Below are 14,172 nucleotides of genomic sequence, written 5' to 3'. Positions count from 1 at the left end.
TGACGTCCTAATCTACAAAAAACCTGATGGCTCCCTAGGACACACTATCTACCGGAAAAAAACACACACCAACCGCTACTTACATGCACAATCACACCACCACCCTGCACAAATAAACTCCGTAGCCAAGACTCTCATCTCCAGAACCAAACGCCTGGCTGACAAAGACCACTTGACAACTGAGTTACAGAATCTCTCAAATGTGTTAATCGCCAATGGATACCAGCAAAACAGGGTTACGAAGCTAATCCAAAAAGAAACACCCCCCAAAAACCAAGACACAGAAGAAAACAATGGCATGGCCCTCCTTCCTTATATCAAGGGCACTACAGATAAAATTAGCAAAATCCTCCATAAACACAATATCAAAACAGCCTTTTGCACCAACCAAAAAATAGCCAATATCCTCAGAAACCCCAAAGATAAAATCCAGTTGGAAAACCAAGGGGTCTATGAAATACCCTGCAAAGTCTGCCCAGCCACGTACATTGGACAAACAAACAGACGAATAAATGCACGTATCGCAGAACACAAGAATGCCGTCAAAAAAGAAGAAAAAACTTCCTCTCTTTTCCAACACATGAAAGAAACAGGACACGAAATTAATTTTGCAGATTCCAAATTGCTCTTTAACATGGAACATCACCACAAGAGAATAATCATGGAAGCCATCGAGATAGAGAAACACCCTCACAACATGAACAAGTGTGACGACACGTCCCGCCTGCCAGACATCTGGAAATTAGCCCTCCCCACAAAAACCGACACCAGAACCAGAGGCACACAGAACGCCATCACCAATCAACCACACCAGACCCAAACCCAGACCCTCTCCACAGATAAATTACAGACACCATCCAGTAGCCAAACCATAGTGGCACCTCCGGATGCTGCACCCCCCTGCAATCCCTACACAGATCTGGCTGGCACAGGGCACAAAACCACAGCTCGCCCCTATACACGAAGCCAAGCCAGAGCACAACTAAGTGCAGTACAGCCATCTTCTCAGAAAAACTCTTCACAAGCTCAAGAGGTCAAGACACGAAAGCTTTAGCAACTAATCCACACTTAATGACCCTCCTAAGAGGTACTCAGAATATCACTCAAGAAATCACTCAAGATATCCCTCAAGTAATTAAGGAACAAAAGAAGAAAAGTCACATTAACCTGGGAACTTCCTCTCTGCCCAGAACGTCGGAGGCTATACACCACACCCCCTCAACAGTATTTATAGGAACTCAAACACTGAGATCCTGCTCTGTTCCAGTAACAAGAAGCCGAAAGCACCAGCCTGAAGATGACGAGTGAGACCTCGTCGAAACGTCGCCTAGACACCCCAACTCTTACACGGGAAGACACCCGAAGACACCAAAACCTGCATTCCTGTACCCGTGAAAATCTACGAAAGCAATATATATATATATATATATATATATATATTATTCTCAGTCATTTCAGCCTTACCATTTGCAGACAAAAAAAAATTTTCCTGCCCTTTATTTACAGGATTGGTCAAGGCCCCCATATGTATTTGTATATGTTTAAACTTTGAATTGATTTTGAAGTCTGATTTTTTTTTCCTAATGATAAACACTGTAATCACTCAAATGCTTGATATTACCAGTTGTGCTTCAAAACATCACAGCTTCACCTCTCACCTTTTAAAACTAAAGAGCAAAGCTAGGCTGAATTTCAACTCCATCAGCACACCAGAATTTAAGAATTACCCTCCAATGCTTGCAGACACATGTTCCTTCCACACAGCCACAAATTGGGAGAATTGAAAGAGACCCTGGGGTCATCTAGTCCAACCCTCCAAATATAGAGTTCACAGCAAGATTTCACAGCAGGATTTGTACTATCAAAGAGACATATACATTTAAGTACAGATTTACAACTGGGAAAGGAAACATCTATGCTCCTATCATGTACTAAGGAAGAGGAAAATAAAAGTACCCAACTTTACACAGAACCCTTTTAGCAGATCTTGAGGTAGTTTGAGTGAGTTTGCTTCCTTAGACTAAAGAATGCAAGTTCTTAGAGAAATTATCTTTAAAGGAAGATTGAAGTAAACATTTTTCCTAAGATAGGGAGAGGATCTCTCATAAAGCAAAGTTAATTCAATTGATATAACCACTCACAAATAATTAAAACAGCCATAGATTTGATTTAAAGGGAACACAAAAGTGAATAGGAAAGTGAGATGCATGGTACCTTGGGAAAGATTGCTCCCCCCCTCTTTGCAGTTTCCTTTAAAGGAAGCTTACTCGGGAGTAAATTTACCTGGCACAGAAGTAAGAAGGGAGAAAAAAACTGAAACAGATAGAATGAAACAAGGGGGGGGGGCATTTTCTGAGAAAAGAGGCCAGGAAGTCTTATAGAGACTGATATTTGGACTGGACTCATAGAATTTTGCTGGCCATGGAAGACTCTACATTTAATAACAATTTTCTTAGAAAGAACATCATCCTTTCATAGGCATGTGCTTAATGAAATACATACACTGCATTTTAGCTTGAGAGAGCAGTTGGCTCAACTAGGCTTTTGCAGCAGAAACATTACTGTTTTTTCACAGCACATTTCAAAATACTGGAACAAAAGACTGGAACACGGATGTAGACTCACAAACTCAAAAGTTACAACAAAACATCATTTACCACTAGACTTAAAATCACCCTCCTCACTTAAACTAGAGGAAGGAGGTGGGGTAATCCTCCTTTCAGAACACAGGTAGCATGTATACAGGATTTTACCACTTGGGAGGAAAACTCTATTTTAGAGCTTTTCTCAAATAACAAACATTTGCACACTTCATTCTCCATTTTGTCTTGTTTAAGATTGATAAGGCCCAACATGGCTTCCTTAGATTTTAAATTTTTGAAGCAAGCTTGCAATTTTAAACTATGTGCATTTAAGAACAGTCTGTGGATGCCGAGGCCAATGTAAATACAAACCCTTGAAATATTTCTAAATCTTTGAGTACATCTCTTATTCATTTATTATTACTTTTTTTTACTTTTTTTTATAAGAGAAACTAAGATCTCTAATGCGTGGGCTCTCAGGCTGGGCTGTTATTATATCTACTGCCTTCTGAGCACCATTAAGTTTACGGTTTCATGTTCTAGTTTTAGGTTATAGTTTAACAACACAAATTTGATGTGTTCAGCTCTCCCTAAGGGTTCACACCCTGATTTTGTTGAAGGATCCCTGAGGTGGCTGTTGTGCCCTGGGTTCCAGGTGGTGAGCTTAGCCACCCACTAAAAGTTACAACGGTCTCATACTTTGTACTTGAAAGACCATATTGCCCCTTAATTTTTTTATTTTTTTTTTCTCAACTGGAGATGCTGGAGGGGCATATTAGAATCCTCTCTGGGGCAAAAAGGCTTCATGGAAGCTTTGTTGCCAGGAGGAGTCCAGCTAGGGGGTTTAGCGAGCTCCCATTCTCTCATATGTTATTATTGGGCTTTTTTTCATTAACGAAGTACGCTAAAGACAGAAAGAGTGGAAACACACACACAAGGGAGGAGGGACAATGGGAAAGAAAGGGGGGACAGATAAAAGATCCTTTCAGTACTCAAAGTACCCTTGACTAACACAATTCCTACTTATTTATAAACCACAAATTAATTTCTGGAAATCTCAAACCTGAACCTGAAACAAACAACGGGTCCCTCTGCCCGGAAACTCAAACCACGGGTCCCTCTGCCCGGAAACTCAAACCACGGGTCCCTCTGCCCGGAATTCCTTTACCTCAGCGCTGTTCACAAGACTAATCCTAGTGTGGGGCCCCAATTTCCCCCTCTACCATCCATGGCAGCCTCCTGCCTAGCCTTTGAGACTAAGTTTGGAGTCCCCTACTGAACGCCTGCGCAATGCAGTGCCAGATCGGGGTCCCAGAAAATGAGAGTTTGGAAAGGAAACAAACGACCTTGCGTTCTCACGTACCCGGGTCATCCCTAACAAAGGTCGCCGGGCAGGAGGGGCGGCTTCATTTGCATAATTAGACGAGAAAAGAGAGAGAGAGAGAAAATGCTTGGATGGACGCCTCTGGACGACTCCGAGAGAGGGACGTCAGAGAAAAAAAAAACAATAAAGGGCCACGCTTCCCCGGACTCAATTCCAAGACGGGAAACGGGGGAGAAAAGGACAGATAGATTAAGACGTACCCGGACGACTCCAAGGGGTAACGCCGGAAAACAGTAAAAGTACCACAATTTCCCCGGACACGTTCCGCGTAAGAAATTGAGGGGAGAGACAGAGAAAGGTTTTGACGTTCCTAGACGACTCCGAGGGGTAACGCCAGACAGTAAAGTTCCGCGATCTCCCTGGCCACTTTCCGAAAGGGGAGAATCGGAGTAGAAAAGGACAGAATTTAAACGTACCCGGCCAACTCCGAGGGGCTACGTCAGAAATGAAAGAAGGAAAGTCTGGCTGTCGTGGGGACACTGCTTCTCCAACCCCCCTCCCAATGTGTTTTACTTCAAACCATACTCACGTTCGAAGATGTCCCCTGCGGATCCCGGGATCCTTTCCCCTTAGCCGGCTTGACCTTGCTTTTGCTTCCCCTGGTTGAGCTTTTGGTGACGATTGATTACCGCCCGCAAAGAGAAGGCAGGGAGAGGAAGAAGGATCCCTGGGCTAAGGTTGCCCAGTGGCGCCCGATCCCCTCTATCTCCCTCCTCACCTTTGCAGGAGAACCAAGTGTACCTTCGTGGTCGCCAACTGTTACCGGAAAAATCTGAGGGCTCCCTTGGACAAAAATAAAGCACCAACCAGAGCAAATTGAAGCAAATCAGCAGCCTGTAGGCCTGGTCTTTATTGAAGAAAGACTGTCGCGACAGGGTGTTCCCCTCACTTGCAGGTGAGAGGAAAAGACCCAGAAAAATAGTGTGCCAGGTCTTATAAAAACTTTTGAAATTCCCCTCCTCTAGGTCAAGCCCACCCCCAGAAACATCATGCATATATTACAGAAAGGAGGGGTTGAGGGAGGAGTTGGTGGTAACCTGAGTATCTTGTCACCTGGCTGGTTCCTCCTTTCCCCCCTCCCCATGAGTCACTTCCAGGAGACAAAGGGGAGTTTGCAGTTTCCTGCCCCCTGAGGGAAGATCTGATCATTGTCCTTTGTTTCAGTCCATGCTGAATCCACTCCCATATGCAAGTTCTTTGTGATCTTGATTGTCTTCTGTCTGGGATCATCTGGGCAGGGCTCCTGCAGATGTGCTGAGACAGTGAAGGGATTTTGGCTGACCAGGGCCAACCCCCCCCCCTTTGTTAGTTCTTGTCATATGGAGTAACACAAAAATGGAACAGTGCAAATCCAATGTATGGTTGATTTTCTATGAATTTATAACAGAAATGTGGCGTATGTAGTGTGTGAGTGTGTGTGTGAAGTTTGTAAAACAGAATGATTGGGGTGGGGGGGTTCCTGCTACACGAGTAAGCAGGCATCGGATGGAAAATTGCGTATCAATAAGGCTTTTGGCCGTGAATTTATACAGCTAAAAGGAAAAAAGAGAGGAGGTTCTTTATGCAGGCCCCAAACTAGACCCCAAGCAGCTATTTAAGGACAGTGAGGGAAGAATTATTAGTTGGGAAGTGACACTGGCAGGAAGGAAGAACAGTCCTGGAGGAAGAATTATACACAGCAAATGGGAAGAAATCAGATGGGATGCAGGCAGTGGTGAGGGGGGTTTTATACAGCCTTCTTTCTAAAGAAGCAGAGAGAAGCTCCAAAAGCCAGATATATGAGCAGAAATCAGGGCGAATGAGAAGAAGTCCACTAATAAAGCAGGGAGCCCGGGGAATCTGCCTCCTCGGCGCCTGAAACTGAGGCGAGGCTCAGATTTCGAAGGGCGGGAAGTTGGGAAAAGGCGGGAAAAGTCGTTGAGGGGAAGGAGCAGCGGGGGGAGGGGCTCCTACTCTCTCGCCCCTCAGAGACACGACGGGGACCCTCTTGGGAGGGGGGCAGAAAGGGGTCTCTCTCTCCCCCCCCTCACAACCCCATTGCAGCGGGGGGAGGGGCTCCTCCTCTCTCGCCCCTCAGAGACACGACGGGGACCCTCTTGGGAGGGGGGCAGAAAGGGGTCTCTCTCTCTCCCCCCCCTCACAACCCCCTTGCAGCGGGGGGAGGGGCTCCTCCTCTCTCGCCCCTCAGAGACACGACGGGGACCCTCTTGTGAGGGGAGCAGAAAGGGGTCTCTCTCTCTCTCTCACAACCCCATTGCACTCCTCTCATGGCGGAAGGGGAGCCCACCCTCTCCCTGCCGGGCCAAGGGGGTCTCTGGGCGCAGGAGAGCCTGGGGGGAGGAGGGGGGGAGGAAAGGAAGCGCCCCTTCTCTCTCAGGCAGCCCCATGTCTCTTCCCACCCCCCGAGGCTGGGTCCATCTCTGGGCTTCACAAAGGACCCCCCCTGGGCTGGGGGGGAGGGACCCCCCTTGGCTTCCCTGGCTCAGCCCCTCCCCCACTCTCCTGACCCACAGGGGGAGGGGCAGCCCTTCCCTCCTCCTCACTCAGCCTCTCCCCTCCCAACCTCCCTGTTTGCAGATTGAAAACCACCTCCTTCTCTCCCCGCAAACCCAGGTCACCCCCAGATATGATGCCCCCCCGCAGCCATCTCGCCCCCTGCTGTGGGGAGGAGGAAGGAGGGGGGCCAGGCCCCCATGGAGCCCCCGAGGCAGCGCCGTCCCGTCCTCTTCCCATCCCAACACAGGGAGGGGCTGCTCTATGGACGTAGCTCTAGGGGCAAGCGCATCCCAAAAGGAACCGGAAGTGTCGCTGCGAAATGCGCCGGAAGTTTCCAGGAAAGGGGAGGAGCCGGGGCGTCAGTGGAGAACCCCCCCCAGCCCTTTCTATTGCAGACAAAGAAAGCGGACTAATCTAGAGCCAGGAAGGCGGAGGACCAAGAGGTAAAGAGGGAGAGAAGGGGGGGGGGAATAGAGGTGGGGGGAATGAGAGGGGGAGGACAAAGAGACCCCCCCAAGGAAAGCGCCCTCCCTGGGGCCCGTCGGCAGGGGCCCCGATCCAGGCGACCCAGGGGGGAAGGGGGGGGACCCAAAACCTGCAGGGATCTACACCTTGCAAGATCTCCTGGGCAGCAGCAGCACCGCCAGACTCCCCTTTCTCTTTCCTGGGGGGCCGAGAGATGCTCAGCTGCCCTGCCCCCCCTGGAGGCCTTGGCGAGAAGGGGAACGAGGACCCCAAGCAGGGCTGGGGGTGGGGCTGAGGCCCCCCATTCTCCCTGGGGTCGTGGGGCGCCTGGCTGGGGAAACGGAGAGAGGGAGTCCATGGAAGGCTTAATGGAAGGGGAGGAGCCTCGACAGAGACCCCTCCCCCTCCAGCACCCCTGACCCCCCCTTCTCCCCCCCTTCCCTGATGACACTACCAGGTTATCTGTATTCAGTAGGACTCCTAGCCATACTTTGGATTGTCCTGAATACCACCATTTGCTAGCCAAGCCCAAACCCAAAAGTCCCGCTGAGATGATGATTGATAATATTCTTATTTATCCATTTTAGACCCCTAAGTAGTAGCAATTGCAAGGACATTGTGCTGCTCTCCTCTGCACAGTTCCACCCTTATTTCAGACCTTGTGGCTGATTTAAATGTTTAGCTGCTGATAACATGGCAACGTTTAGCAGGTGATATTGTGAGGTTTAGCTGGTGATAAACCACAAGTGATATTGTGAGTTTTGGTAATGATAACATTACGATCTTTATCTGCTAATAGCCCTGCAATACTTAGCAGGTGATATTGTGAGGTTTAGCTGCTACTAACATTACAGCGTTTAGCAGGTGTTGTCTAGCCCTTGCAGACAGTGTGATTCGTAATATATTGCCAGCTCAGTATTAGGAAACAGTTATCACGATGTAAACTTCAAGCCAGTCTTGGGCAATATACCAATATATCGCCCAGCTCCAATCATGACCTATATTTCTGACCCAGTGTACCTTTGCTGATTTTAGCAGTTTCTCCCCAGGAATCCCTGGGGTCGTGGGGCGCCTGGCTGGGTCCCTTTTGGCTGGGGAAACGGAGAGAGCGAGTCCAGGGAAGGGTTAAAGGAAGGGGGAGGAGCCTCGACAGAGACCCCTCCCCTTCCAGCACCCCTGAGCCCCCCATCACCCAGCCTCCCTGCTGAGGGTGTTGGCTGTCCCAGATCATCTGTATTCACTAGGACTCATCTCCATACTTTGGATTGTCCTGAATTCCACCATTTGGTAGCCTAGCGCAAACCCAAAAGTCCTGCTAGGATGCATCTTGGCTTGCCTGCTGATGAAACTGAGTGTGTGATGATTGATGATATTTTCATTTATCCGTTTCAGACCCCTAAGTAGTAGCAGCTGGCAGGACATTGTCCTGTTCGCCTCTGTATACTTCCAGCCTTATTTCAGACATTGTGGTAGATTGCAATCAGGGTGGATTTGATATAAATCAAATTGATTTCAATCACAATTTACGATAAATCACTGGTCAGTATGATTCTATTTAAATCAAAAAATTCTGATTTGGTTACACTATTAGAAATACATAGACAGATTATTATGAAATCATTCTGAGGTTTAATAAGTTTACTGTCTATATTTGGACAACAGTTCTGCTGTAATTTATTGGAAGGAGAAAAATAATCATTTCCTTAATAACAACTTAAACAATTTATTTAACTAAAACAATAATATTATAGCATGTTGGTAAAAATATTATTTTATATCAAAAACAACAACCATTAGCGCACATGAAAAACTCAGAACTTACGCATTTCACCACCTCCACTACCAGCCACCCCTTGGGATTGGCTTCTGCATTCAGGTGCCTATTCTGTACAGTTAAGTGTTAGTGAGGTTGGTGCGGTTGTTGGAACCCAGTGGGATTGGAAAGAGGTTGCCAGCCCTGAAGAGCCTTCAGCGCTTGCCTCAAGTCTGACTTGCACAATTATTACACAAAGACCCCAAGATGTGTGGAGTATTCTGCTCACAAGGTTGCACTTTCATTTTTACTGCTTCACACTTAGCTACTTGTGCAGATCTCTTCCACTGCAAACCATCTGTTCATTGAACCTCTTGGAACTTAGAATTTAAGGGGTTGATTCTGTGTATATAAATCTGCAAAGGAACAATGGGATTAAGGTTTTCCCTCAACTCTGTATATTTATTTTATAACATTTTTCCTGTGAAGAAAAGGCATGTTATCTCTGCAGATACAGAAATTCACACTTTTGAGAATGGCAAAAACGAGCATCTGTGACAATATCTTCTCATTAGAAAAACTTCCCCAAATAATCTTACAGAATTACCCCACCTCCCGCAGAAGCCGCGCGCCCTTTAAAAAGCACGCCGCTCTTGGGGGCTTTTCCCTGAGGAGGGAGAAGGGACTGACTGGCTGCATCAGTCCCTTCTCCCACCTCGTAAAAAAGCCCGCAGGAGCCGTGCGCTCCTTAAAGGGTGTGCAGCTCCTGTGGGCTTTTGCGGGAGGTGGGGAATACTGTCAGGGCTGGCGGGGGAAGTCCGGGATGAAGGCTTGCTGCTGCCCTGCGGAGGCTTCGCAGGCTACCCCAGAAGCCAGAACAGCGAGAGAGAGCGCTGCGCAGTGCTCCCTCTAGCTGTTTTCGCTTCTGCCTTAGTGGCGCAAAGCCTCCGCAGGGCACCAGGGAGCTCTGCTCAGCGCTCCCTTTAAATAATATTTTTTTTCTTGAATTCCCCATCTAGAAACTAGGTGCCCCTTATGATCAGGTGTGCTTATAGAGCGAAAAATACGGTAGGTAGGAGAAAATAACAGAGGCCAACCAGAGTATATGGAGAAGCAAAGCGGCTAGTAAGCCTGATCTTTTTTGCAACAGTGTCCCCCCCCCCTCACCGCAACCAGGAGGGAGGTGTGCAAGGCCTTATATAGTCTTTTGAAATTGCCCACCCAAGACCACCCCCCCAAATATCATACAGAAGGAGACTCTACAGCAGGAATACATCACAGGAGGCGGTCTACAGCAGAAAACCTGTCCTCAAGGATACCTGTTAATGGTCACTGACTGCATTACCTGGGCAGCCTGGGCATTCTTTTGTGATGGCAAATACTTTAGTTCCTGAATCCAGGTCGCAGGCCTACCCTGTTCATCCCTCCTTAAGACAGTATTTGTAAGCACAAAGACAATGAGAAGGCTTCCATTTGCCTCCTTTACCGCAGAGGAATATTTGAGTACGTTTCTGAGCACAATTCAAAGTGTTGGTGCTGACCTTTCAAGCCCTAAACGGCCTCAGTCCTGTATACCTGAAGGAGCATCTCCACCCCCATCGTTCTGCCCGGACACTGAGGTCCAGCTCCAAGGGCCTTCTGGCGGTTCCCTCCCTGCGAGAAGTGAGGTTACAGGGGACCAGACAGAGGGCCTTCTGGGTAGTGGCGCTTGCCCTGTGGAATGCCCTCCCATCAGATGTCAAGGCAGCCCAGTTTAGGGAAGTTCTTAATATTTAATGCTTTACTGTTTTTAACACTTGATTGGGAGCCACCCAGAGTGATTGGGGAAATGCAGCCAGATGGGCAGGGTATAAATAATAAATTATATTATTATTATTATTATTATTATTATTATTATTATTATTATTATTATTATTTATAGGTCTGTGGTGCTCAATGTTTAGGTATAGTAAATATTAGGATTTAATTAGAACTTGTGTGTTATAGCGGGGATATGTTATAAGATAGTCTCAGTGTATTTTAGAAAGGGAGTTATGTAAAGGGTTTTTCATGTTGGTAGGCCCACCACCTGCCTCCTCGATCCGTGCCCGTCTTGGCTGATTAGGGAGTGTCCAGATGTTGTGCGGACCCCCCTGGTTGAAATTATCAATTTGTCCCTTGACACGGGGACATTCCCAGGGGAACTGAAGGAAGCAGTGGTGTGTCCACTCTTAAAAAAAACTTCATTAGATCCCTTAGACCTATCCAATTACCGCCCAGTTTCAAATCTTCCATACCTGGGTAAGGTAATTGAGAGAGCGGTTGCTGAACAGCTTGGTAGGTTTCTGGAGAAAACATCGGCATTAGATCCATTTCAGTCCGGTTTCCGTCCTGGTTTTGGGACAGAGACGGCTCTGGTTGCCCTAACAGATGATCTCCGTAGACAACTGGATCGAGGCGGGTCAGGACTGCTGATCCTTTTAGATTAGTCAGCAGCCTTTGACATGGTCGATCATGATCTTCTGGACAACCGCCTCGCAGACGTGGGGATACAGGGCATAGCCCGTAACTGGTTGTGCTCTTTTATCTCTGGTCGGGGACAGAGGGTGGCACTAGGGAGGGAAATGTCGTCGCGCCACTCCTTGGTATGTGGAGTGCCGCAGGGCGCAATTCTCTCCCCGATGCTTTTTAACATCTTTATGCGCCCCCTTGCCCAGATTATCCGGAGCTTTGGGCTGGGCTGTCACCAATATGCTGATGACACTCAGCTCTATCTGCTGATGGATGGCCACACCGACTCGACCCTGAACACACTGACCAGATGCTTGGAAGCTGTGGCTAGATGGTTTTGTGGGAGCCGATTGAAACTAAATCCTTCAAAGACAGAGGTCCTATGGCTGGGACGGGATGGCATGGGGATGAGGGACCAACTCCCTTCTCTTGCGGGGGCCCAATTAGTGCCATTGCCTTCCGTTAAGAGTTTGGGTGTAATCCTTGATGCCTCCCTTTCCATGGAGGCGCAGGTTACAGCAACAGCCAAGGCGACATTTTTCCACCTTCGCCGCATCAAGCAGTTGGTCCCTTACCTTTCCCGCCCTGACTTGGCCACAGTGATCCATGCGACGGTCATCTCCAGGCTTGACTACTGTAATTCGCTCTAGGCGGGGCTGCCCTTGAAGCTGTCCCAGAAACTCCAGCGGGTACAGAATGCTGCAGCGAGGCTCCTCACGGGGTCTCTGCCATGGGAGCATATTCACCCAGTGCTTTTCAAGCTGCACTGGCTCCCGGTGGAGTACAGGGTCAGATTTAAGGTGCTGCTTTTGACCTTTATAGCCCTTCACGGCCTAGGACCCTCGTACCTACGGGACCGCCTCTCCCGGTATGCCCCACGGAGAGCCTCAAGGTCCATAAATAGCAACACCCTAGTGGTCCCAGGCCCTAAGGAAGTTAGATTGGCTTCAACCAGAGCCAGGGCCTTTTCAACTCTGGCTCCGGCCTGGTGGAACGCTCTGCCTCATGAGACCAGGGCCCTGCAAGATCTGATTTCTTTCCGCACGGCCTGTAAGACAGAGTTATTCCGCCTGGCCTTTGGCTTGGAGCCAATTTGATTCCCTCCCTCCCTCCCTCCCTCTCTCTCTCTCTCTCTCTTTTTTTCTTTTCCTTCTCCTCCTGCGATGAGGCTACATTTTAATATTTTAATGTTCCATTATTTTAATGTTGTATTTTATTTTTGTTTTTAAGTTGTAATCATTCATCTTGTTTTTATTATTGCTTGTAAGCCGCTCTGAGCCCGGCCTTGGCTGGGGAGGGCGGGGTATAAATATATATATAAAAATAAATAAATAAATAAATAAATGTTTGATCCGTGTTTCTGTGTAAATACTGTGCGTCAGACTGAGAATGTCATCAGGAAGGTCTAGGAAAGGGTGCACCTGCTTCTGAGCATCAGAAATGAGCTTGGAAAGAGTTAATATCATAAACCTACCGGAATCGGCCCCCACCCTTTGTAACAAGCAGCTGTAGTTCTTTTGGGATTTAATATCAGCTCATGAAAAGTTGGGCACATGACCCGGAAAGCTGCCTGGCTCCCTCAGTCTGAAGGCGGAGATATGCACCACACGCCATAGTCGAATTTGGCTGGACTTGCCATGGGAACGCAGAAGGGGCAAGCAAGGAAGGGGGAGACGGCCAAAGAAACCTGCTCTCACACAAGTGCCCCCCCCCGCCAATTCCGTAACATTAGCAAAGCCCAAGTTCAAACACCAGCCCCTATTTAAAAGAGGCCCCCGTAATTTCGACACGACTGCCCTTTAGGGTTGCCGTAAGTTACTCTTCCAAGTCCCAAATGCGCGCAGCAACTCCGGTCTATTTTGCAGGGCTGTTGTAACAGGGACCCCCTACGCCACTGCCCAGGGCAGCCCAAAGTGACGTATAACCAATTGTTGTTGTTGTTGTTTTCCACGGTGAGACTCCAAGGTCTTCTGTGTCATGTTTCCTGTGCAGTGGACGCTCAGGTTGCGAACGTGATCTGTGCGGGAGGCACATTCACAACCCGCAGTGCCGTGTCTGTGCATGTGCGGGTTGCAATTCAGTGCTTCTGCGCATGCGCAAAGCGTGATTTAGTGGTTCTGCACATGCGCGAGTGCCAAAACCCAGAATTAACCTGTTCTGGTACTTCTGGATTCTGTGCGGTGTTCAACCCGAAAACACAACTCAAAGCGTCTGTAACCCCAGGTATGACTGTCTTTTGGAAGGCAGCGGGAAGGCTGTTCTCAGGGCCTGCTCCACTGTGAGGGAAACTGAGGCAGCCCCCTCAGGCAGCAGATGCAGGGAGGGGCAAGGAGGGGACGGAGCTGAGTCCCATTTGGCCAGCCCTGATTTAGCCCTCTATCTCAGGCATACGCAACCTAAGGCCCATAGGCAGGAAGTTTGGAAAAACTTTAAAAAGTATAAGAACTCACATCCTCGGCGCCTGAAACTGAGGCGAGGCTCAGATCCCGAAGGGCGGGAAGTTGGGAAAAGGCGGGAAAAGTCGTTGAGGGGAAGCAGCAGCGGGGGGAGGGGCTCCTACTCTCTCGCCCCTCAGAGACACGACGGGGACCCTCTTGGGAGGGGGGCAGAAAGGGGTCTCTCTCTCCCCCCCCTCACAACCCCCTTGCAGCGGGGGGAGGGGCTCCTCCTCTCTCGCCCCTCAGAGACACGATGGGGACCCTCTTGGGAGGGGGGCAGAAAGGGGTCTCTCTCTCTCCCCCCCCTCACAACCCCCTTGCACTCCTCTCATGGCGGAAGGGGAGCCCACCCTCTCCCTGCCTGGCGAGGGGGTCTCTGGGCGCAGGAGAGCCTGGGGGGAGGAGGGGGGGAGGAAAGGAAGCGCCCCTTCTCTCTCAGGCAGCCCCATGTCTCTTCCCACCCCCCCGAGGCTGGGTCCATCTCTGGGCTTCACAGAGGACCCCCCCTGGGCTGGGGGGGGGAGGGACCCCCCCTGGCTTCCCCGGCTCAGCCCCTCCCCCACT

At 49.0% G+C, this 14,172-nt stretch overlaps 2 protein-coding genes across 4 annotated transcripts in view; one reads left to right on the top strand and one right to left on the bottom strand.

The window, feature by feature from the left end:
• LOC310701436 (uncharacterized protein) overlaps positions 1-12,654 on the bottom strand; it is an 80,136-nt gene extending 67,482 nt beyond the window's left edge. For 2 of the 3 annotated variants that reach the window (XM_083492261.1, XM_083492260.1), the window contains exon 1: positions 7,051-9,575. The gene's annotated coding sequence lies outside the window, so the exon portion shown is untranslated. Of the gene's footprint in view, positions 1-7,050; positions 9,576-12,644 lie in introns of those variants that run through there. The other variant, XM_083492262.1, reaches the window with a different exon arrangement.
• Positions 6,860-14,172, top strand: part of LOC310701389 (uncharacterized protein) — a 171,060-nt gene continuing 163,747 nt past the window's right edge. Inside the window, exon 1 of the mRNA XM_083492177.1 lies at positions 6,860-6,905. The gene's annotated coding sequence lies outside the window, so the exon portion shown is untranslated. The remainder of the gene's footprint in view (positions 6,906-14,172) is intronic.

This window comes from Podarcis liolepis (genome assembly GCF_965112155.1).
Source record: "Podarcis liolepis genome assembly, chromosome: 2".
In the NCBI taxonomy this organism is placed as follows: Eukaryota; Metazoa; Chordata; class Lepidosauria; order Squamata; family Lacertidae; genus Podarcis; species Podarcis liolepis.
The sequence above is the reverse complement of the archived record's forward strand: the minus strand, read 5'-3'. Positions and strand labels throughout refer to the sequence as shown.